The sequence below is a fragment of the Macrotis lagotis genome, chromosome 2 (genome assembly GCF_037893015.1).
Source record: "Macrotis lagotis isolate mMagLag1 chromosome 2, bilby.v1.9.chrom.fasta, whole genome shotgun sequence".
Lineage (NCBI taxonomy): Eukaryota > Metazoa > Chordata > Mammalia > Peramelemorphia > Peramelidae > Macrotis > Macrotis lagotis.
In genome coordinates this window covers 117,198,830-117,222,809 of record NC_133659.1, presented here as the reverse complement: position 1 = coordinate 117,222,809, position 23,980 = coordinate 117,198,830, and the positions used below count along the sequence as shown (strand labels likewise).

Genomic DNA, 23,980 nt, shown 5'->3' with positions numbered 1-23,980 from the left:
GGGTTCAAATCCAGTCTCAGACACTTAATAATTACCTAGTTGTGTGGCCTTGGGCAAGTCACAAAAACTAAAAAAAGAAAGAAAAGAAAATCACTTCTAACTATATGATACTATGAGGTGATTAGAGCTTATAATAGGCTGATCCCATTGCTTGGCTGATGCAACTTTTCAACATGAAGGACACAAGAGAGCATGCTCCTAGTTTAATTGTGATGATCCATAAGGGATAGAGTATGGAGATTATATAGATACTCTGTGACTGGTTCTGACTACCATGTGATTGCAAAGAGTCTTTTTCAATTGAGTGTGTAGCCAGAACATATATGAATTCACTTACCTATTTACACAGCAGTTCAAATGTATTTTTAATATTTTTTCAAAGTATTTTCCTCATGTGGATCATTTTAGGTAGCTAATATACTTGTCCATGGTCACACAGCTAATAGAAGTTTGAAGCAGAATTCAGCCCAGATCTTCTGACTTCAAAACTAGTATTTCAAAAAAATTTCTGTGTCAAGTTTGATCATCTCTTTGTTTCATTTAATGGCATTTATCCTTCCCAAATCATTAAGAGCTCACATAGCAGAGCAGGAAGCCTTAACATTGTCTCTCCTCTATAGATATATGGCCCTGTAAAACAGATTCAGTTCTTGACTTTTTTATTTATAATTTTCCACTTCAGATAAGTGGAGTCTCTAAACCTGAAAGTTTTAAAGGTCAGAAGAACAATTAGAGGAATCTGGGAATTGGAACTCAGTTGTATTTTACAGCCAGAACAACATCAATGCTCTGAGGAACACAGAAACATCTTCAGGACTCCAGTCCAGTGGCAGGATTCATGGCAGTCATGATGAATTTGGACACATAAAGTTGGAGAGACCATTATCATGCAGGAACTGAAGTATTTTATGAGGCCAATCTGTTTCCTTAGCCCCCACAAACTAGGATGATATATGACAGAGATGTCAAACACTGCCCACTAGCAACACTCTCCAGGGTGCCCTAGAACCAGATTAAAATGCAGTTGGGGGGGCAGCTAGGTGGTGTAGTGGATAAAGCACTGGCCCTGGAGTCAGGACTACCTGGGTTCAAATCCAGTCTCAGACACTTAATAATTTCTTAGCTGTGTGGCCTTGGGCAAGCCACTTAACCCTGTTTGCCTTGCAAAAACCTAAAACAAAATGGAATTGGGAAATATTTAACAAGACAAATAAAATTATAGCAAAACATAGATAATTTTATATTTTAAAGGTAAATCAGTATGATCCATTCAAATATTCTTACAAATGGTTTTGTCAACTTTTCTTAGTTGAATTTGATACCATTGAAGTAGGGAAAGTTTATGCCGCTGAGATGCTGGGGAGAGAAATTTTGTTTATCTTTTTCTTGCCATATCTTTGAGGTAAAATATCCTTTTGTAAAAATTAATTGGTGTTAAGAGGTTAAGTGAAACTGGAATTGCTAGTCACAAGCAGGGGTGTGCTGGAACCAGCTTGGACCTGCTTGCACGTCTTCTCAGAAGTGTTTGATCTCTCTGGGTTAGAATCTGGTCCTTCTAAGTATTTTTCCATGATTCCCCCTTTTTGCTGGTTTTTCTTCATTTTTCTAGGATCTTGTGTTGGGGGGGAGGGGGGGTGGCTCTCAGAGGTTTGCTTTTGAAGATCCTAGAGGTTTTGTTCACTTGGCTTAGTAATTCCAAGGGGCAGCCAATAGGGAGTGGTGGTTGCTTTCTCTGGAGTGATTGAAGCCCTCTCCCAATCCTGGAGGAAGGGGAGGAAGGGTAGCAGGGTCTGAGTTGACCTTGAACAATGGGCTTTCAGTTGAATGGACTCCTTAGTCCACACCTTTGCTTGAGGGGATGGGGGGAGGGGGAGGCAGAGCATCTACCCTTTGTTCCTAGAGGAATGCTCTAAAAGCATGGAGTTCAGGTCCCACACCAAGCTGGACAATTTCCCAGCTGAAGACCTCCTCTCCCCCAGCCAAAAACTACACAGCTAAAATTGGTTCTCGACCTGCCTCTCACTAGAATCTCTGAGGCTAACACCTCTCACCAAAGTCTCTGAGACTAATGCCCCTCTGAGGCTAACACCTGTCCTTTGGCTTCCCCCCTCCTTGCTGTCCCTGCACTGATCCTCTGGTCTCTTCTCCCAGTTCACCCACAGTCCCCTGAGACAGACCTTGTTAGTAGGTGTTCTTCTCCTAGCTTCTTTTTCTGGGTTTTGTTGATCAAGTTTCTGTTAAGAGGTTTATTTCACATTATTTTTGAGGAGACACAGGCAGCCCTTAATGAAGTGTCTGCCTTCTCTTGGCTCTGGGAGAGGCATCCTTCAGAGATGCCTGCTCCTGGGGAGTCAGAGCCATCACCACCCCCCCACTCCCTTTGACATTAAAAATTTCATAAAGCACTTTTTATCTATTTTATGATTTTATTTTCTGAAATCCTTTAAGATATGTACTGAAGGTATTTTTATATCCATTTTAAAGTTAGGAAATAGAGGTTTGTTTAGAGATGTTAAGTGACTTATATATCACTTAGCTATAAACTATCAGAGGCTAGATTTGAATGAAGTCTCACCTAAATCCAGATTAATAATTCCTTATACTGTTCCACCCTGCTTCCCATCATTACTAACAAATGATTATTATATTAGTTGCTCCTTATAATTTTACTGTTCAGGTACTTTATTCAATCATGTCTAAATTTATATGAATCCATTTGGGATTTTCTTAGTATAGTGGGAGAGAAATAGAACCCCCCAATAGAGATTGAAGGCTAGTGAAAAGTGAATGAATTCACTTACTACCTGGGATTTTAAACTGCCCAGGATTTATTATGTAGAAGACTTACAAAGTATGGAGAGAGAGAGAGAGAGAGAGAGAGAGAGAGAGAGAGAGAGAGAGAGAGCTTAATGGGAGTTTAGTTCAGGGTTTTATAGTCTTTCCCATTATCTGATTACTGAGGGCAAAGGGGAAATCCCTCCCCCTCCTTGGGAATGATGAACCGGGTACAAATTTTACATTTAACAATGGAAAAATAGGAGTCAATTTACATCCCAGAAGCAGATAACATTTTATATTTTTTACAAAATTTAACACTATAAAGAATTACAAAATTGTCTAATTACAAATTTCCTATATTCATCTCTGCATCATTAGCAAGTTAGTAGAATGGTTTGCCATTTCCTTTTCTAGCTTATTTTGCAGATGAAGAAACTGAGGCAAACAGGAGATAAGTGACTTTGCCAGGATCACACCCCTATTAAGTGTCTCAAGGTAGGTAGGAAAGGGTAGGGAGGGAGGGAGGGAAACCTGACAATAGAAAGATATTATGATGACCAAGAAGATCAAAACATAAAGTCAGAAGATGAAAATAATGTTAAAATACCTACATGCAAAGCCTCAAAAAAATATGTAAATTGGTCTCAGGTTCAAAAAGAACTCTTTGGGGCAGCTAGGTGGCACAGTGGATAAAGCACCGGCCCTGGAGTCAGGAGTACCTGGGTTCAAATCCAGTCTCAGACACTTAATAATTACCTAGCTGTGTGGCCTTGGGCAAACCACTTAACCCCATTTGCCTTGCAAAAAAAAAAAAAAAACCCTGAGGGAAAAAAAGAATTCTTTGAAGGATTCAAAATGGATTTTAAAAGTCAAATAAAAGAGAAGGGAAAAATTGGGGAAAGAAAGGACAGGCATGTAAGAGAATCATGAAAAAAGGGTCAACAACTCACTAAAGGAAACACAAAAAAATGGAAAAAGTTGTACAAAAATTTACTGAAGTAAACAACTCCTTAAAAAGCAGAACTGGTCAAATGGAAAAGGAGTTACAAATGATCAAGAAGAAAATAATTTCTTAAAAATTACAATTGAGGGGGCAGCTAGGGCACAGTAGATAGAACACCAGCCCTGGAGTCAGGAGTACCTGAGTTCAAATCTGGCCTCAGACACTTAATAATTATCTAGCTATTGTGGCCTTGGGCAACCACTTAACCCCACTGCCTTAAAAAAAATTACAATTGAGCAAGTGGAAGCTAATAATTCCATAAGATATCAAGAATCAATTAAATGAAATCAAAAGACTAAAAAAATAGGAACTTAAGAATTATTGAGGGACAGCTAGGTGGTGCAATGGATAGAGCACCAGCCCTGGAGTCAGGAGTACCTGAGTTCAAATCTGACCTCAGACACTTAATAATTGCCTAGCCATGTGGCCTTGGGCAAGCCACTTTACTCCACTGCCTTGCAAAAAAAAAAAAACCTTAAAAAAAAAAAGAATTATTGAACTACTTGAAAACTTTGATCAAAAAGAGCCTGGTCATCTTATTTCAAGGAATTATCAAGGAAAACTGCCCTGATAACCTAGAACTAGAGGATAAAAAAGAAACTAAAACAATTCACTGAATCTCTCCTGAAAGAAATCCCCAAATGATAAGTCCCAGGAATTCAATATTCAAACTCAACTCCCAGGTTAAAGAGAAAATATTGAAGGAGGCAGAAGTAATTTGAATATTATGGAGGCACCATCAAGCTACACATGATGTAGAACTTCTATATTAAAAGATAGAAGGATTTAGAATATGTTATTCTGGAAAGTATAGGAGCTAGCATTACAACTAAGAAACACCTAGTCAGTGAAATTGAGCATAATCCTTCAGGGGAAAAATTATTGTTTGATGAAATTAAGAACTTTCAGGCATTCTTAATTAAAAGATCAGTACTGAATAGAAAATTTGACTTACAAGAATCAAGAGAAATGTGTAAAGAAAACAGGAAAGAAAAACCTAATGAGCCCAATAAGGTTAAACTGTTTATATACCTACATAGGAAGATGATACTTGAAATTCCTAAGTTATCATTATTAGGACAGTTAAAAGGAGTATACACAGGCAGAGAGGACAGATGTGAGTGATCTGTGATGGAATGTCATCTTAAAAAATAAAATGAATGGATGAGAAAGAGGGATGTATTGGAAGAAGGGAGAGGTAGAATAGGGTAGATTATGTCATATAAAAGAATTACAAAAGAGCTTTTTTACTGGAAGGTAAAAGATGGAATAACAAACTAAAGTTGGGTGTAGAAATCTTTCTTACCCTAATAGAAGTAGGAGCGAAGAAAGACAAAGGAGGGGGAGTGATAAAAGGAAGGCTGGATTGCAAGAAACAATGGTCAGAAACAAACCAGTTTTGAGAAGGAACAGAGTGAAAGGAGAGAGAAAAATATATGGGGGAAGGAGAAATAGGATGGAGAGAAATACACAGCAAATGATCATAACTCTGAATGTGAATGAGGTGTATTCACCCATAAAAAAAATGGAAACAGCTAGAGTGGATTAAAAAGCATAATCTTACCATATGTTCTTTCCAAGAAACACATTTGAAGTGAAGAGATTCACAAAGTAAAGGTAAGGGGCAAAGCAGATTCTATTCTGCTTCTGCTGAAGTGGGAAAAAAACTAAGAATTATAATCTCAGATAAAGCAAAAGCAAAAATAGACCTAATTTAAAAAGAGGCAGCTAAGTGGCACAGTAGATAGAGCACAGTTCCTGAAGTCAGGAGTACTTGAGTTCAAATTCGGCCTCAGACACTTAATTATTACCTAGCTGTGCAGCCTGGGGCAAGCCACTTAATCCCATCGCCTTGCAAAAAAAACTTTAAAAAAAAAAAGGAAGGAAACTACATCTTACTTAAAAATACCATAGAGAGTGAAGTAATATCAACATTAAACACATATTCACCAAATGCTATAGCATTTGAATTTTTAAGGGAAGAAATAAAAGGAATTTCAGGAAGAAATTGATAGTAAAACTATACTGGTGGGGGACTCCAACTTAAGCTTCTCAGAACTGGATAACAAAATAAAACACAAAGAAGTTGAGATAAATAGAATTTTAGAAAGTTAGATATGATAGGCCTCCAGAGAAAACTGAATGGGAAAAAAGGGAATATATCGTATACTCAGTGATAAATGGCATTTACACAGAAAACTGTCAATATATAGGGCATAAAACCTCACAAATGCAGAAAGGCAGAAACACTAAATGTTTCCTTCTATGATAAAAATTAATAATAATAATAATAATAATTACATTGAATAAAGGAGTGTGGATGCACAGATTTAAAATTATTTGATAATTAAACATTGTAATCCTAATGAATAAGTGGGGGGAAGAGGATTCTGGAAAGATGAAAGAGTTGGCCAGAAAACTAAAAACTCTAGATTGTCTCCACAAACAAATCAAACAAACAAACAAAAAAAAAAAAAAACCTCAGCATAAATGTAGTGGCAAAAATAAGCAAGAGCTGGGACAGAACAGTGATCTTCCTCGGACAAATAGTCTTAGAGTAGATCCAAAGAAACATTTCAGAACAGAGATTCCATCCTGTGAAGTGTAAACACCTCCAGGTTAACTCCCTGAAACAGCAAGAGACCATTAGAGAGGTAGCTGCCTCTCAGGCACAGGAATTCTCATCTCCCAGAGTAGGGAGTCAGGCATCTGAGCAGAAGTTAGGGAACCTTTGATGATAAGGGATACCAGACTCAGCTGTGCTGCAAGACAGGATCCTGGGCAAGAAGGAACCAGCACAGGCTGGGTGACTGTAGAAAAATGTGGCACAGGGACTTTGCTGGCTGTGGACACTTAGAGAACTCAGTTCTTGAGCTTGGTTCCAGGCCAGAGGGAAGAATTGAATGTTTATAGCCACTGGAGTATTTTCAGAGAGTAAGATCATTTCTAGCACAGTATGCAGAGAAAGTCAAATCGTGACTTGGAGGGGTTAAGGAGTGAAGTGGTTGGTCCAGAACAAAGTTCCTATGTCCAGAGATGGTGGTGGCAATGGCAGTTACTACTGCTAGTTCTTCTTCTTCTGCTACTACTACTACTACTACTACCACCACCACCACTTCCACTGCTACTACTACCACCACTACTACTACTACTATTACTACTACTACTACTACTACACTACTTACTACTACTACTACCACCATTACTACTACTAGTCATCCTTCCATATCAAAGAGGATCACACCAACCAACAAAGTGATTGGTGCATGAGTTGCACAATTATGTTTATTATAGTGAAGGATATGCTGTTCAAGGCATCCTTCTCACTTGCCTTTACTAGAACATGTTCTGATTGAGGGGAAACGGGACTATCAAAGATGATCTGACTTATGTAGAAGTCTCTTGGTCTTGAATTGGTCTCTCTCTCTCTCTCTCTCTTCAGTATCAGCGAGGCTATGGTGCATCATGAGCAGTGAACAAATATGACATCTGGCCAAAAAAGAGCATGTGATATCTGGCAACAGAATGATAACTGGACCTCTCCTAATTTGTCTCTCAATGGACTACTCGTCAGTTCAGCCTTTCCTCCCAAACCTTCCAGCTTTGAGCTACTCATCAATATGATACATTTGGCAATAACTTTAGCATTAGGACAATGTTAGCTCGCCACTCACAGGTCTATGCTATTCTGCACAACTCAAGCTCCAGATCACTAGACGCCTATAGAACTGAGATGCTTTCCAAGGTGTGAGCCCTCTGTTGGGGTAAACCTATTCCAAGGTGGCAGCAAGACTAGAGGTTACTAAATAAGCTGCTAATTTTTTTTAATGAGGCAAACGAAAAATAACTTAATCATAGATACTTGTCTTTGTCAAAACCATGTCAGATGGCTACCTGCTCAAAAAGAATTCAAAGAACTCAAAAAAGACTTTAAAAAAGCAAATAAGAGATATTGAAGGCAAAAGAAATAAGAATAATCCAAGAAAAACAAGAATAGAAGAGAAAGTAAACTTACTGAAAAATAGATTAAGAATATTAAGGAATGGACAAGCCACTTAACCCCATTGCCCTGAAAAAACCTAAAAACAAAAACAAAAAAAAGAATATTAAGGAAGAAATTCATTTTGAAAATTAGAATTGAACGGGGGAGGCCAGTGAAGTTACAGGAAACAAAGAATAATAATAAAATAAAATGAATGAAAAAATAAAAGAGAATGTGAAACACCTCATAATAAAAACAACCAATCAGAACAGATCAAGAAGAAAAAGCATAAGAATAACCAGACTGCCTGAAAGCTACAATAAAAAAAGAATCTCAATACAGTAATACAAGAAATTATTAAAGAAAATTGCCCTGAAGTGTTAGAACAAGAGTAGAAAAAAGAAAATAAAATTCACCCATCACCTCCTGAAAAGTATCCTAGGATGAAAAGTGACATAGTCAAATTTCAAAACTTTCAGATTAAGGAGAAGATAATAAGAGCAACAAGAAAAAGGCAATTCAATATGACCAAGTCTCAATTAGAATTACACAAGATCTAGCAATGGCTACTTTAAAATACCACAGATCCTAGAATACTACGTATTGAAGAACAAAAGAACTGGACTTGTATCCAACAAAGTTAAGCATAATTCTGAATGAGAAAAAAAAAAGGATATTCAATGAATTGCCAAATTTACAGGATTTTGTATAAAAATATGTGAATTTAATAGAAAATTTGACATAATCTAAACATCAAAGACTAATTACAAGGTACTCAATAAGGACAAATTGTTTGCTCTCTCTGTGTGGAAATGTAAATTATATGTCCAAGAGTGTTTTTAATAATTGGGTAGTTCAAAGGAAAGATTGGGGTAGAATCCAGGAGAATAGGATTCTTTTTTTTTTTTTTTTAGGTTTTTGCAAGGCAAATGGGGTTACGTGGCTTGCCCAAGGCCACACAGCTAGGTAATTATTAAATGTCTGAGGCCGAATTTGAACTCAGGAACTCCTGACTCCAGGGCCAGTGCTCTATCCACTGCACCACCTAGCCGCCCCCTAGAATGGGATTCTTAAAAGTAAAATGGTTCAGGGAAAGGTAAAAAAGAAGAGCTATCTTAGAAAAATGGAGGAAGAATTGATAAAAGAGAACTTTTGAACCTTTTAAAATCAGAAAGAAATAAGGAGGGGCATAGGGAGGGTATTGAATTAAGAGGGTGAAGGAATAGGATAAGGTATATAGAAGGGTGTGCAGATATGGGGAGGAGGGGTTATAGTATAGAAGGTTGGGTTAGGGAGGGATTCTTGGAAATAAAATGAAGAGTGATAGGTTAAAAAATAGGGCAAGATAGCAAGTAGAAGTAAAGTAGAAGAGTGAGGAGGGATTGTTGCTTTCAGAAAAGGTTATAAAAATGAAAGCTAAAGCAAACCAAATATATAGCTATCTATGACTGTATATGCCTCTATGAAGCTATGTTTATATATGCATGTATGTTTGTATAATATATATACATATATCAAATGTCTTTATATAGGTATATATAGGGTATGTATTGTATTAGTATGTATATATATATAAATGTATATACTTAAATGCATATTTATGGTATATATATATATATATACACACACACACACACACACACACACACACACACACACACAGAGCAGAGAACAGAAGAACGCCTACAAGGAAACAAAGAAAAGATGGACAATTTTGAATATAATGTACAGTATTTAGTATATAACATTTCTTGAAATGGAAATGTATTGCTTTAAATTAGAAAATTTCTCTTATGTTGTGCTGAACATAAGATTTTATTTATTATTTTTTATTTAAGTTTAAAATAAAAATACATTAAAAAGAATGAGTGAGTCAAAGAAAAGATCACACAAGCAATAATTAAATTACAAAGAATATTATGAGACAGACTATCAAAATTTCATGGGATGCAACAAAAGCAGTAAGGGAAACTATTATCTATAGATGCTTACAGTTATAGATCAATAAAATGGACCTCCAAGTAAAAAAAGAAGAATTTTAAATCTCCAATTAAACATCATATTGGAAATTCTGGATAATAAAAGAGATTTATAAATTTAAAAATAAGAAAACCAATGACCTAATCAATAAAGCTAGGAACTGGTTTTTATTTTTAAAATAACAACAAAAATAAAATAGATAAACCACATCATTTGATTTAAAAAAGAAGCTAAATTACTAGCATCAAAAATGAAAAAAAAAAAAGTAAATTTACCACTAATGAAAAGAAAAAGCATTGGGAGCTATTTTGCCCGATTCTATATCATTAAGTCTGAAAATTTAAGCACAATGGATAAATATTTACAAAAGTATAATACCTAGATAACAGAAGAAATAATGTTTATGATCCCATTTTAGAAAAAGAAATTGAACAAGTCATCAAGGAATGAATTTAAAGAACAATTAATTGATACTATATATGTATAAACTATTTGGAAAAAATAAGCAAAGGAGTTCTACTAAAATTCCTTTTATGACACAATTATGGGATGGATACCTAAACCAGGAAGATCTGAATACTATAATTTTCCTAATGATTTTTGATGCAAAATTTTTAAATAAAATAGTAGCAATGTGATTACAATGATGTTTCACAAGGATCATACCTTATAAATAAATCCAAGTAGGATTTATACTAGGAAAGCAAGATTGACTCAATAATAGAAAAGCTATCAGTATAATTGACTGTATCAATAACAAAACCAACAAGTCATATTATTTTCTCAATAGTTTTATAAAAAGCTTTTGACAAAAGTACAACACCAATTCCTATTAAAAGCTTATACTAGAATAAATATATAACATAATATATTATTAAATATATATTAAACATAATATTAAAAACTTATATTAGAATATATATAATATATAAAAAATTATACTAGAAAGTATAATAATAAATGGAGCCATCCTTAAAATGATAATAGTATCTATCTAAAACCATCAGCAAACATTAACTGTAATGCTAGTTGTAAAGCTAGAAAATTTCCCAATAAGATAACGGATGAAGCAAAGATACCCATTATTACCACTACTATTTAGTACTTTACAGAAATGTTAGCTATAGCAATAAGAAAAAGAAATTGAAGGAATTAGAATAGGCAATGAGGAAATAAAACAATCACTCTTTGCAGATGATATTAGGGTATAACTGGAGAATCCTAGAGAATCAACCAAAAAACTAGCAAATTTGCAAATATAAAATAAGCCTACATAGATCATCAGCATTTCTATATATTACCAACAAAATTCAGTAGCAGGAAATAGTAAGATAAATTCCATTTAAAATAATTATAGGCAATATAAAATAGTAGAGAGTCTACCTGCCAAGCCTGATCCAGAAACAATTACAAAAACTTTTCAACACAGTCAGATCTATACAATTGTAAAAATATTGATTATTGTTCATGGGTAGACCAAGCTAATATAATAAAAATGACAACTATAAATTAAGTTACTTATTACATTGTGCTATACCAATCAAACCACCAAAAATTATTTATGTGGAATTAGAAAAAATAATATCAAAAATCATCTGGAAGAACAAAAAGTCAAGAATATCAAGGGAATTAATGAAAGAATGGAAAGGAATGTGACCTAGCCATACTGGAGTTCAAACTGTATTATAAAGCACTAATCATCAAAACAATCTGATACTGCCTAAGAAATAGATCAGTAGATCAATGGAATATGTTGTATATAGATGATATAATAAATGGCCATAGTTATCTTGTTTTGATAAACACAATGATCCAAGTTTTCAGGACAAAAACTCACTTTTTGATAACAGCTTCTGGGAAAACTAAAAAATAATATGACAGAAATTAGATATAGACCAAAACCTTATACCATATGCCAAGATAAGGTCAAAATGGGAGCATGATTTAAACATAGTGTTATACCATGAACAAATTATAAATGAAGGAATAATTTATGGAAATAATTATGGAAAGGGGAAGACTATATAACCAAAAAAGAAATAGAAAGTATTATAAGATGTAAAATGGATAATTTTAATTACATTAAATTTGAAAGGGTTTATACAAATCAAACTAATATAACCAAGATTAGAAGGAAAACAAAAAACTGGGGAAGGATGTTTACAGCATGTTTCTTAAATACATAGAGAACTTTGTCATTTTTTTTAAAAATGCCAGTCATTTCCCAATTGATAAATGAACATGCAGTTTTCAGATGAAGAAATCAATATATAGTAATATGAAAAAGAAAAATGCAAATTAAAATAACTCTGAAGTACCATTTCATATCTACAAATTAATTAATATTATAGAAAAAGAAAATGATAAATGTTGGAAGACATATGGAACAATTGGTGCAGTAATGCAATGTTGATGGAATTGTGAACTAACCTAGCCATTCTGGAAAGCAATTTGGAATTCTTCCCAAATAGCAATAAAATTTTCTATATCAAGCAATGCTTCTAGGTCTGTGTGCCAAAAGGACTGAAAAAATAAAGAAAAAAGACCTATTTGTACAAAAATATTAATAGCAACTTGTTTTTTGGTGCCAAAAAAAATCAGAAATAAGGGGTTGCCCAACAATTGGGTAATGGCTAAATAAATAAATTCAAATATATATGATTCTAACAATATTATTGTTCTATAAGAAATAATGAGCAGAATGATTTCAAAAAAACCTGGGAAGACTTAGATAAACCAATGCAAACTGAAAAAAAACAAAACCAGGAGAAAATTATATACAATAACAGCAATACTGTACAATGAAAAACTGTGACTGATTTAGCTTTTCTCAGCATACAAAAATCCAAGCACTTCCAAAGACCAATGATGAAAAATACTATCTACATCTGGATAGAGCTGATGAAGTTTGAACGCAGATCGAAGCAATAACACTTTCCACTCTTTTTTCATGGGGGTTTTTTGGTCTCTCTGTTTTCTTTCATAACATAATTTATATGGAAATATGTTTTGTATGATCACATATATATGAATATATATAATCTATATCTAATTGTTTACTGTCTCAGAAAGGAGTTGGGGAGAGGAGAAGAAAGGGAGAAAATTTGCAAATCAAATTTTTCAAAAATGACTTTAAAATTTACTTTGCATACAATTTGGAAAAAATAAAACATTTAAAGCAAAAATGTAATTGTAAATGTTTGACAAAATAAATATACAATGAAACAAAAAGCATACTGTCTGACTTGTCAGTGTAGACGGTTTTTAATATGATATTTAGAGGCAACCACAAAAATTATGTATGTATATACATATTTGATTCCCTCTGGATCTACTCCCCCAACTTGCAAGGATTCCTAGATTTATTCCCTAGTGATTGCAACTCTCAGGGATCTAGAGATAATCCTGTGGGACCACACAGAGTCCAGTGCATGTACAAAGTAAATGCTTATTGACTTAACTTTAACACTTAGGTCCCTACCCATCCCAATTTGTGCTTTCAATTAGCAATATTCAATAGATAACCTAGAAAATACACATGATATTAACAGTAAAAGTGTGATACAATTTAAAGACAGAGAGCAGCATTCAGAGATTAAGGCATCTATGTAGAGAACACTTATAGGATATTGATAACTTAATGCTCCTAGTATTAGAAGAGCTTTATTCATTTGAGTTCATAGTTGAGTTCATAGTTGACACTTCTCTTGGCCAGGAGAAGTTATGGTCGCAGAAGCTCCTTCCTAACCATCTTTCCTCATCTGTCAGTTGTTTTAAGTGGTTTCTTCCTGATAAAGATGCTTCCTCATCAATTATTGCCTCTATACCACCTTGCAAGCATTCCAAAATATTTGGATTAAGGCAAATAAAATTCCAACAAAGACACAACTTTCTCCTGGGTGAGATACTATTTTTAGTAACTGATACAAATACTATTACACTGTTGTCATGCTAACAACTCAAAAAAACCAGGGACCTGATCAATTTATTGGTTAGACTAGCAGTAATTAAGAAGTGGGATCAATAGCCTCTCTCTATAACCAAAGATCTAGAGTAAGGGCCAACATGTCTCCTAAACCAAGGTGTGCCTTCCTTCTGGTTGACCTTACAATACATCATTTGGACTTCTTAAATTAACCTTTTAAAAACCACAATTGGTAGGTAGGTTAAGAAATGTTAATTCTTTGATGGTTGTTAAATGCTTCTGGTAATCTTGACTACAATACAAAACCAACCCAGGCAGGATCTCCCTTATTTAGGCTTCCCTTGGAGACCCAATCACCCCTAACTTTGAAAAAAAAAAAAGGAAGCAAGGACAGTAAAATCATCCCTGGGGAAGAGCCTCATCCAGGTTGGTTCTCTTTTCAAGGGCTAAATAGAAAGTAGGATCCCACTTTCAATTGGTTAACCAGAAGATGCCCCCAGGGGCTTGAAATGCTCACTTTCTTTGACCATGCCTTAGTTTAGACCGGAAGAAGTCTTCAATTAGGTTAAGAGAGGGGGTTTCTTGTACAAAACAGGGAAAAGAATAACAGAATAATACTAATCATTAAATGATATAGTATAATATTAATTTTCATCAGAACCTTTCAAAATTTTGAAGATCTTCTCAGTACTTACTTACCTAAGAACAGGAAAGAATAAATTTAGAGACAGGAGACCATGTGCTAATGGCTATATAGAGGCAGAGAGGGATACAAGAGCTCTGCCCCCTCCCCTACAGCCCAAAAACATACTTCCACATACTTCAAAGTCATAAAGTAAAAAAAAGAGAGGTAAAGAGGTAAGTCGCTGCTTTTGTATATCCACTGGGTTCCAGTGCTTCCTCCAGTTAGGAGTCTCTTCATCAGTTCCCATAGCAGTCCCTTGAGTCATTTACTAGCTCAGATTCCCTCAGGGATGTCATATATGGTCAAAAGTGGGACACATATATAGATCCAACCATGAGACTTCTGTATGATAGACTGAAAGCAGGCAGAGAATATCTATGCACAACTCAGCCCACCCATAATGGCAAATTCAAGCCAAGTACCATACCCACAATTGCAATAAGCATCCAGTTCACAATTTTAAAGTCATCCTTAATTTTTTCTTCTTTCTTACCTCCCGCATTCAATTAGTTGTTAGGTCTTATCAATATAGCAACCAATAGTGGAGAAATAGTGGTCCTGAAATCAGGAAGATTCATCTTCCTGAGTTGAAATCTGACCTCACACTTACTAGCTATGTGAGCCTGGGCAAGTCACTTCACTCTGTTTGCCTCAGTATGCTCATCTGTAAAATGAGCTGGTAAAGGAAATGGGAAACCACTCTAGTATCTTAGCCAAGAAAACCTCAAATATACTTTTACATATTTCTTATATATCCCTAGCCTTCTTGCAAATAAGAGTTACTCCCTAGTTCTGGACACAAACACACAACTACCCTAAATACAAGTCCTATCATTGCATTCCCCCATTAAAAAATCTTATGTGGCTCCTTATTATCTCTAGGATACAATAAAAACCTCCAGTCTGCCTCACAGTCACATTTCCAGTATTTTCATATCACTCCCCTCTCACCATTTCATTCAAACTACCTATGGCCCTATTCCCTATTCAGATTACTCTGTCTCCTGACTCCATGGTTTTCCATATGTAATCCCCTTGAGAGGAAGAAGAAGAAGAAGAAAGAGAGGGAGAGCAGGAAGGGAAAGAGATAAGAGGGAGAAAGGCAAAGGCAAAGTCCAAATCAGAGACAACGGCTGTGGAAAAGACAGGAGTTCATTCAAGAAGTGCAACTGTATTGCTCAAGATCTCCCCCCCCCCTTCTTTCAATGGATATCTTAAGTCTTGTTCAAGAGAGGTTTCGAAAAAAAATTTAAAAATACATCAAGGCATCTACTTCTGTAATTTTTAGAGTTTCAGGAATGTAAAAATAGCTACTATTTTCTCATTGGGCAGTCCTCAAAGAACATATTCACCTTCAAGGCACAAATAAGTATTACTATGGGATATATCCAAAAGCAGCCTGAATTCAGTGTATTCTTATTTCATTACTTAACAGGATTGTTGAGGTTTTTTTAATGGTGCTGTGGTATTTGAATCTTGAATTTTTCATCTGTGAATGTTCACATTTTATAATGTCATAAAAAAATCTATCTGAAATTAATGGCCAAAAGAATCTTCAGGCACACAGGAAGACTCTGTATTAGACATCCAACAGACACTGCCTTGTTTCCATAAAGTTGGGTTATTTCTTCTTTTGATACAGTTTAAAATACAGTGCAGATACTGTTTTTTAAAAAAATCTGTGGGTCTGGTACAAAACAAATGATTTTTTTAGAAAACACCATCACTTTTATGTTTGAACAATATCTTATTTGATTTTTACTTGTTAGTAATGAAAATCTGAATAATAAAATTCAAACTGAGAAAATTCAATATTGTTTTCATCCATTGGGGAGATACAATTTTTCTTCAGTTGATTTACTTTGAACCACATTATTCCTTTTTTGTTGCAATTTATCTCTAACAGTATCCTTGTAGCCTAGATAGTTAAAATTCATTAGCTATTGATAGAAGAGTAGAGAGAGAAGTGCTAAAGGTATAGGAACTAGGTAACAGACTTTCTCCAGATTCCATCATTACTTTGCTGCTTGACTTTAACATAAATTATTGTAAGCTCACTGGGCTACCCTTTCTTCATCTCTAAAATTTAAGGAATATTTAATATTTTTGTTTCATAGTCCTCCTTGAAAGTTTGATGAAGCCCATAGACCCCTTCTCAAATTAATGTTCTTAAATGCACAAAACAAAATCCAAAGAATTAAAAAGGAAACCAATAAAATGAATAAAACTATTTTTCTTCCCCAAGTTCCTGGATCTTATAAAATCTTTCCATAGATTCCTAGGTATTTTGGCCCAATGGTTAAAAAAAAATCCTAGAAGATTAAAAATTCTAAATGATTCAAATTCCATTTTATTTTTTCTACCATTACATGAAAATAGAGCTTTGATTGGGACTCTTCTGTGATTTAGTAGATAAATTCTAAGGAATTGCTTAGGATACTTAGAGACAAATTAATTAACTGTGCCCAGATTTCACAATGACAGAATTTAAATCCAGCTCTTCCTAACTTTAAGTAGACAATTAATATCCTTTTTGAGGGTTGAGAATAAAGAATACCTCTTATTAGCTTCTTGACAATTGTAGTAGTTTGGTTTTCCTGTAAACAAGAACATTATTTTTAATATATCTCCTGCTTTGCTGCAACTATCTCAGATAATCTTTCACTAGTATTTTTCCAATCCAGGTGGAGCTGATTCTGTGATATTTTATGTCTGCATGTCCTCTCTTCCTTTACTCTTCAGTTCCTTTCCCAAAGAGTGGCATTTTCTCCAACGGTTGCTTTTTTTCCCCCATCAATAAAATTTTTAAGAGTTTTCTTGAAGGAAAGAGTGAGAAAGTGAAACAACAATCAAAGCATCAGTATCTATAAATCTTACAATGTTATTTCAAAAATGCATGAGTTTTTAATACATTTTGTCCTAACCTTTATAGTCCTATGTTTAATAGTCATCATACTCCCCAATGGGTAGCTTAACATTGACCTTTAATGCAAAAAATATACTTTATATGAACTATTCAAAACAATTTCAATTTAATTGCATTACAGTGACATTTAATTTTGTGATAGTTATGTTGATGTTGTTTTATCATTACCACATCCACCCTTCATCTGTCTTGCCACAGTGTTAGAAAGCCATAAGTCATAAAGGGAAGAATTAATTTTAATACAGTGCCATGGAAAGATCTCTGGCTGTGGTCTCAGAATTCTAGCCCTGACTCTTAATTTTCTTATGCAAATGACTTAACTCTAGAGCTAGTTTCCTCCTTTTGAAAAAAATAGGTGATGGTATCTTAAATTATTTCTAAGGTCCCTTCTATCTCTTTTATGGTCCTTATTTTAACATTTTTCAATCCATTGGCACCATTGCAGTGAACTCATAACCATCACCATCTGTCTTTTATTCTCTGATCTTATTTCAATCATTCTATCAATAAACATTTATAAAATATTTACTATGCATTTTAAGCATGTACAAAACATATACAAAGAATATATAAGATCATTTCAAGAGGAGATATTACCAACCAGGGGATGGAGACTGGGAAAGATTATAAATAGGAGATAGATCTCCTTATTACTTGTCCATACTAGTAATTGTCTTCCATATTCAACAGATAGACCTGCAGTTTATCATTAGTAATATGTAGGCTGACTATAGTTGGAAAGACAGAAAAAAACAATGCTACTTACTGAACACAGAGACTGCCCCATACTTTAGGGCTAGAAAGTCAATGGTTTTAACTATTAGAGATTTGTGGCAATTAGGTAGTGCAGTAGATAGAGTATTCAACTTGGAACAGGGAGGACATCTTTCTGAGTTTAAATCCAGCCTTATATACTAGCTTTGTGACTCTGGGCAAGTCACTTAACCTTATTACCTAGAAAAAGTAAAAAATATATCCTAGACAACAGAGAGAGCTGGTACAAAGAAAAGAAGAAAGGAAGTAATATCATTTATGAGTGTAATCTCTCCTAAAAGCTTCCACTAGTTAACGGGCAGCTAGGTGGTACAGGGATAGATCACCAGCCCTAGAATTAGATCTGAGTTCTAATATGACCTCAGACAGTTGTCACCCTTATTGCCTCACATCCAGGTCTATCTTCAGTCATCCTGATCTATATCTGACTACTTTCTCCAGTGAGACTAGTGACTTAACATAGCACCCTTCACTCAAACACAATTCATGTGCTTGTCATGGCATTCCTGATGTCATGGTCTTCTTCAAGAAGGAAGAACAGCCACTACCTGCATCTCTCCCAAGGTGGCAGCCCCCGTGTCAGTGCAGGTGGAGTTCAGAGGTGGGGCAGAGCTCTTATTTGATGGTGTAAAGAAGCACCAGGTCACTTTACCCAGTCAAGAGGAGCCCTGGGATATCTGAAACCTTTTCATCTGGATAAAGAAGAACCTGCTGAAGGAGCGACCAGAGCTATTCATCCAGGGAGATAGCATACAGCCTGGGATTCTGGTACTAATCAATGATGCTGATTGGTAGCTACAGGGTGAATTGGACTACCAATTACAGGACCAAGACAGCATCCTCTTCATCGCCACACTACATGGTGGTTAGAGCATCTGTACTCCCCTTCCTTTAGTTCCTGCGGCTCCCAGGGACCTTCAGGGCAGAAAACATCCAAAATGGGGGAACAAAAGAGACAGAAATTCTACCCCTCCCCCTTCCCCCACAGCCGGAGCATGTGGGACACCAAGCCTCCCATGACTTTGTCTTCATGGGGAAGAACCAGGAGCAGAAGAACCAGATAGTCCTGCTCTCTCGACACTTCCCCTTGCTACATCCTTACCACTCCCTCTCCAGCCTTAGCAGCTTTCCCTATGGGAAGAGAAATGAGGCCAGGTACTAAAAATGTGCTGCTTACTGCTTGTGCACTAATGGAAGAAGCTACTACCACCTCCTTCCCCAAAATGGGGAGTAGGGGTAGCTCTGCCAAGAAACCTGCCATAGATTGCACCCTCCAATAAGATGTGCCTCAAAGGGAGGTTGTGGTACTTCTGCCCCCACTACTCTGCAGTCATCTTTTTGAGCTCTGAATCCCTATCTTCCAATACTCTAAACTGTGTCACCTTGGGCAAGTCATTCATCACCCTAGGTTTCAGTTTGCTTGTCTGTGCAATTATCTTTTGATGATCTTTAAGAACTCTTTCAAATTCTAGAATTCCAAGACTGAGATTCCTTGCCTCAGTTTCTTCATCTCAGAAGCCAAGGCTTCACCTGCCTCTTCCAATGTCATTACTGAGCCTCAGCTGGGGGCCCCTATTCAGTGCTGCCTCTTCCTCCTCCTTCTGCCTGGATGCCCCCAGCTGCTCCAGCCTTGTGCCTCTGACTCCCCTAGCCCTTGACCTAGGCCTACCCCCCAGATGGATATCCCACCCCCCAGAGATAAAAAAAAAACTGTCATCTGTCATATACTGTCTGAAGACACCTGGGCTTTGTGTCTCCCTAGGGAGGGTTATAGACCTCTTCACTGTGCCTCAGTTTCCTCTCCAATGCCTAGGATTTTACCATCATGAACTTAAGAGTTACCCAAAAACCAAGGCCCAAGAAGCTGCTTTATGACATATTTGGGACCTTCCAGATTCTTTCCCCACAGCATACAGACCCATCTGGAAGTCAACATGGCAGTGCCTGTAACAGCCGGCATTGGGCAAATAAAGGCTTTCATGCCTAAAAAAAAAAAATTAGCTAAGGATATAACTCCTAGGGGGAACTGTAGGATTTGAGTCAAGACACTGAGAGAAGTAGGGAAGAAAGGAGAAAGCGGGTTAGAGACTGAAGGAGCAGGAAAACAACCAACCCAACTTGCCCAGCTCTTGGCTAACTTCCTCCTCCAGAGCAGGCAGTCTGTCAAGAACTCTCTATTAGAGGAACAACTGTAGACTAGCTTGGTCAATACTGTAATTACCCCCCAGACCTCATTGCTAAGTTGTATTAGCTGAGGAGCAGGTCATCTTTCTCCTCCCCTTTTCCTCTCTCTCCTCTCTATCTGTTTAGATGGAGCTGAAAGCATCCATTGACATCCCATCTTGCTACCCACCATTGCTGATGGCATTTTGTAAATATGATTCTCTTTTGATAAATTAATTTATTTTCATTGTCATTGTATTTCACAAAATATCTACACTTGAGAGCTATTGATTCAGTTTAGTCTTATGAATGATTCTATAAATCTCCCAAGCAGCACCTTAAACTTGAACTCAGAAATTACTTAAATTTCCGCTAGAAAAATGATTTGCTAAAACATAGATCACTACTTGAAGAAGGTCTTAGTGAATGCAGGTCCAAATGGCTAAACTATGTCCCATAGCTGCTCCACAATGACACCTAGTGTTACATTAAGTACAACAAGGTCTTTCTGAACCATAGAATGGGAGAAGGGAATAATATAGGATTCGATTGCAAAGATTCTTTAACAATAATAAAAATACTGATTATAATAGCTATTAGTTATATAGCTCTTACTATGCCTCAGACACTGTACTAAGGACATTTCATCCTTACAACAACCCTGAGAGATAGTGCTGTTATCTACAAATTATATATTTAAGATGAGGAAACTCAAGACTCAGAGAAGTTGAGACTTACCTAAGATCACAGAGCAGACTTGTGCTCGATCCACTGTGCTCCCTTAGATATCTGTAGTTTTTATGGAAAAGTACTGTGTTAGAGCAATAAATTGGAGTTGGTCAATGGGGCAGGAATACAGAGATAAAAATATTGTAAGTTATGAAATACTTTAAATGTCCAACAAAAGAATTAAATGTCCAACAAAATATTTTATTCTAATGACAATAGTAAGACATTGAAGGTTTGAAGAGGGGAGTATCATACCCAGAAACGATGCTTTAGAAATAGCAGTTTGGCAGGTCTATAGTGAATGGATTGAAGAAGGGAGAGAAAAGTCAGAGAATCTGATTACTATATGGAAAGTACAGTACCAGATATTGGTAATACAAAATGACAATCCCTGACCTAAAAGAAGCTTACATTCAACTGGGGTAAGATGGAGGGATGGAGGAGGAAAAATGACTTGTATATCACCAAAGTATATCATCTGATGTGTTTTCAATGTGTCAGTAAAACACTAATCCTGCCTTCTTAAAACTCAGTTTTTAAATTTTCAAGTTGAAAAGCATTCTCATAAGCTGTAATATAAATTCTTTTTTCTATAGATGTTCTAGAGCAACAAAGATCTCTCCACATTTAATTCTTTTGTCTAAATAGGCTAAGAAGGGTTTTTTTAAAAACTGTAATTCTCTTTTGATTTCTGATGAAACACAGGTCACTTCACTTTCCTATGTAGCACTTCCATTAACTTAACACTAGAAACCTCCTATAATCCAAATGGAGCTACAGTACAGCTTCCTAAACCTGTTTTTTAAAGTATATATTAATTTTATACAAGGAAACTTCATTTGCTGGCATAAAAGAAATGACAGATGTTAAAAGAATGTTCCTTTGGAATTTGCCCTTGTCCTTGTATGGCCTTCTGTGAAGGTTTTTATGCCAGTGATTCTCAAAGTGGAGGGGGAATGTGGTGGGAGAAAATATGGCTTTGACCTGAAGGGGCTGTACACGCTTCCTAGAGTAGGAGGATGGGGGAAAGATCAGGAAAGGTAAGATTAATATCTTCCCACCAGCCACCAGGGCACTCTCCAGCTCATTACATATTGATACTTTGCCCAGTCCATACTCATCTCCATTCTTCTTCCTTCCCTTTCCTTTACATCTTTAGTTTTTCCTTTCAAAAGATGAGCTGGAGGATGGTCATTATTATCCTTCTCATAATTTCAAAGGATTAGAAATCTTTACTAGTCATATTTTTTTAAATGCAAAGGTGATATAGGTTGGCAATAATAGCACTGTTTGAAGAAGTTGAAGGAGAAACAAAAAAAATTTTAATTATCACAAAGTTTTTTTATTCCTCATTTTATCTTTTTTCCCTTCATTTTGTTATAATATATCTGTTCTTGGCTTTAGAATAGATAATTACCAAGATTCGATGCCACTTTTGCATAGAATATGTAATAACACCAAATTCATGTATGGTGTAATAGAACCATGTGCATAATAGAACCAAACTTATCCTATATCTGAAAGCTTCTATTTTACATGGCTCAGGAATACCTACAGCTTCCCAATTCTGCTGTCTTTTTTGAGAACTTTACATGGGATTCCCTGCAGAGAGCTTTGTCTTCTTCTCAACTGACTTAGAAAATACTTTATTTTCCCATCACAGAATTTACCAATCTTTGTTGAAAATAATTGGCAGGTACATTTTGGAGATTGTATTTGATTTTTTTAAACCCTGAAAATCGTTAAAACAATCATCCCTGGATTCTATCTCACTTAATATGAGTTTTGTGTGATTTTAGCACTGAGCTTCTGAAGCTAATGTTTGTATTAAAAAAATACCAGGTATGAACATCACCATCTGTCTCCATGTTGATGTCAGCAAATCTCTTGTTTCCTAAGAAATGGATAGAGAGCTCTTATTTAACATTTAAGTGGTCAGGTACTCTAGAAAAAAAAAAAAAATATATATATATATATATACATACCAATAATTGATGCTTAACTCTTACAAAATTATTTAAGGTTTTTCATGTGGATTACTTTCCAGATATTAGCCTGATCAATGAACTGTGTACAACCCAGTTCTTTATAGGGCATCTCTGGAGGCAAGCGGAGTCCTAGTCTTCTTGTTCACCACGAACCACCTTGATGTCCTGTGTGCCCCATCTCTTCACAATACCAAATAGTGGGACTGTAAACCACTTAAAATACATGAGAAGTTTCCTATGGCTTAAAAAGAAAGTACTTTTTTAAAAAATAGCAAACTAATATATTATTTATTGGCCAGATTTCTATGCATGAAATGGGCCATGTACAACTGCTTTATGAAGAAGAATATTTTAAAGAAAGATAGATTTCTCCCTTTCTATTTTCTTTGTTCTGTCCTTTCCTTCTTTCCTTTCTTCCTTCTTTTAGTTTCTCTGAAAAAGAAGGTATGATACACACACACACACACACACACACACACACATATATATATATATATATATATATATATATATATATACACACTCTGCTATTTATGACATATGACCTATATCATGGGTATGGCATAAAATCAAGATCATTAAGAAAAGATGCCTTCAAAAGGTAGCATGGCATAGCAGATAAGAACCAGTCAGAGTCAGAAAAATGAAGGTTCAAATCTTGTATTAGTTTAGTGGCACTGGGCAAATCACTTGACCTCTTTTACCTTAACAATTCTCTACGTCCATATGTTGCCAAGCAGTTGCATCTTTGCAGTGACCGTGGAAAGTTCCTCACTAGGAGTATTTTGCAGATAAATCACAGGTCCAGGTCAAAAAATCAACATTCAAATAACGCTTTAAGATTTGCAAAGGACTTTTTAAGATATTATCTCATATGAATCTCACTACAACTCTGTCAGGAAGGGGATATAAGTATGATTATCACCACTTTATGGGAAAAGGTTCATGAAAACTGAGACATAATGTCTTGCCCAGGGTCATATAGCTAGTTTTTGGTGGAGCAGATCATAGCTATTCCCTTCTCTTTTTTCTAGATCCCCTCATTTC

The 23,980-nt window shown here is 35.6% G+C and overlaps 1 long non-coding RNA gene and 1 pseudogene across 2 annotated transcripts in view; both read left to right on the top strand.

The window, feature by feature from the left end:
• LOC141511160 (uncharacterized) overlaps window positions 1-23,980 on the top strand; it is a 116,530-nt gene that overhangs the window by 13,288 nt on the left and 79,262 nt on the right. The window contains exons 2-3 of one of the 2 annotated variants that reach the window (XR_012475272.1): window positions 3,193-3,273; window positions 7,224-8,543. The exons of the other annotated variant lie outside the window; for it this stretch is intronic. This is a non-coding gene — a long non-coding RNA (uncharacterized LOC141511160). Of the gene's footprint in view, window positions 1-3,192; window positions 3,274-7,223; window positions 8,544-23,980 lie in introns of those variants that run through there. 2 annotated transcript variants of the gene reach the window in all.
• Window positions 14,687-18,923, top strand: LOC141510845 (ubiquitin-related modifier 1 pseudogene; annotated as a pseudogene).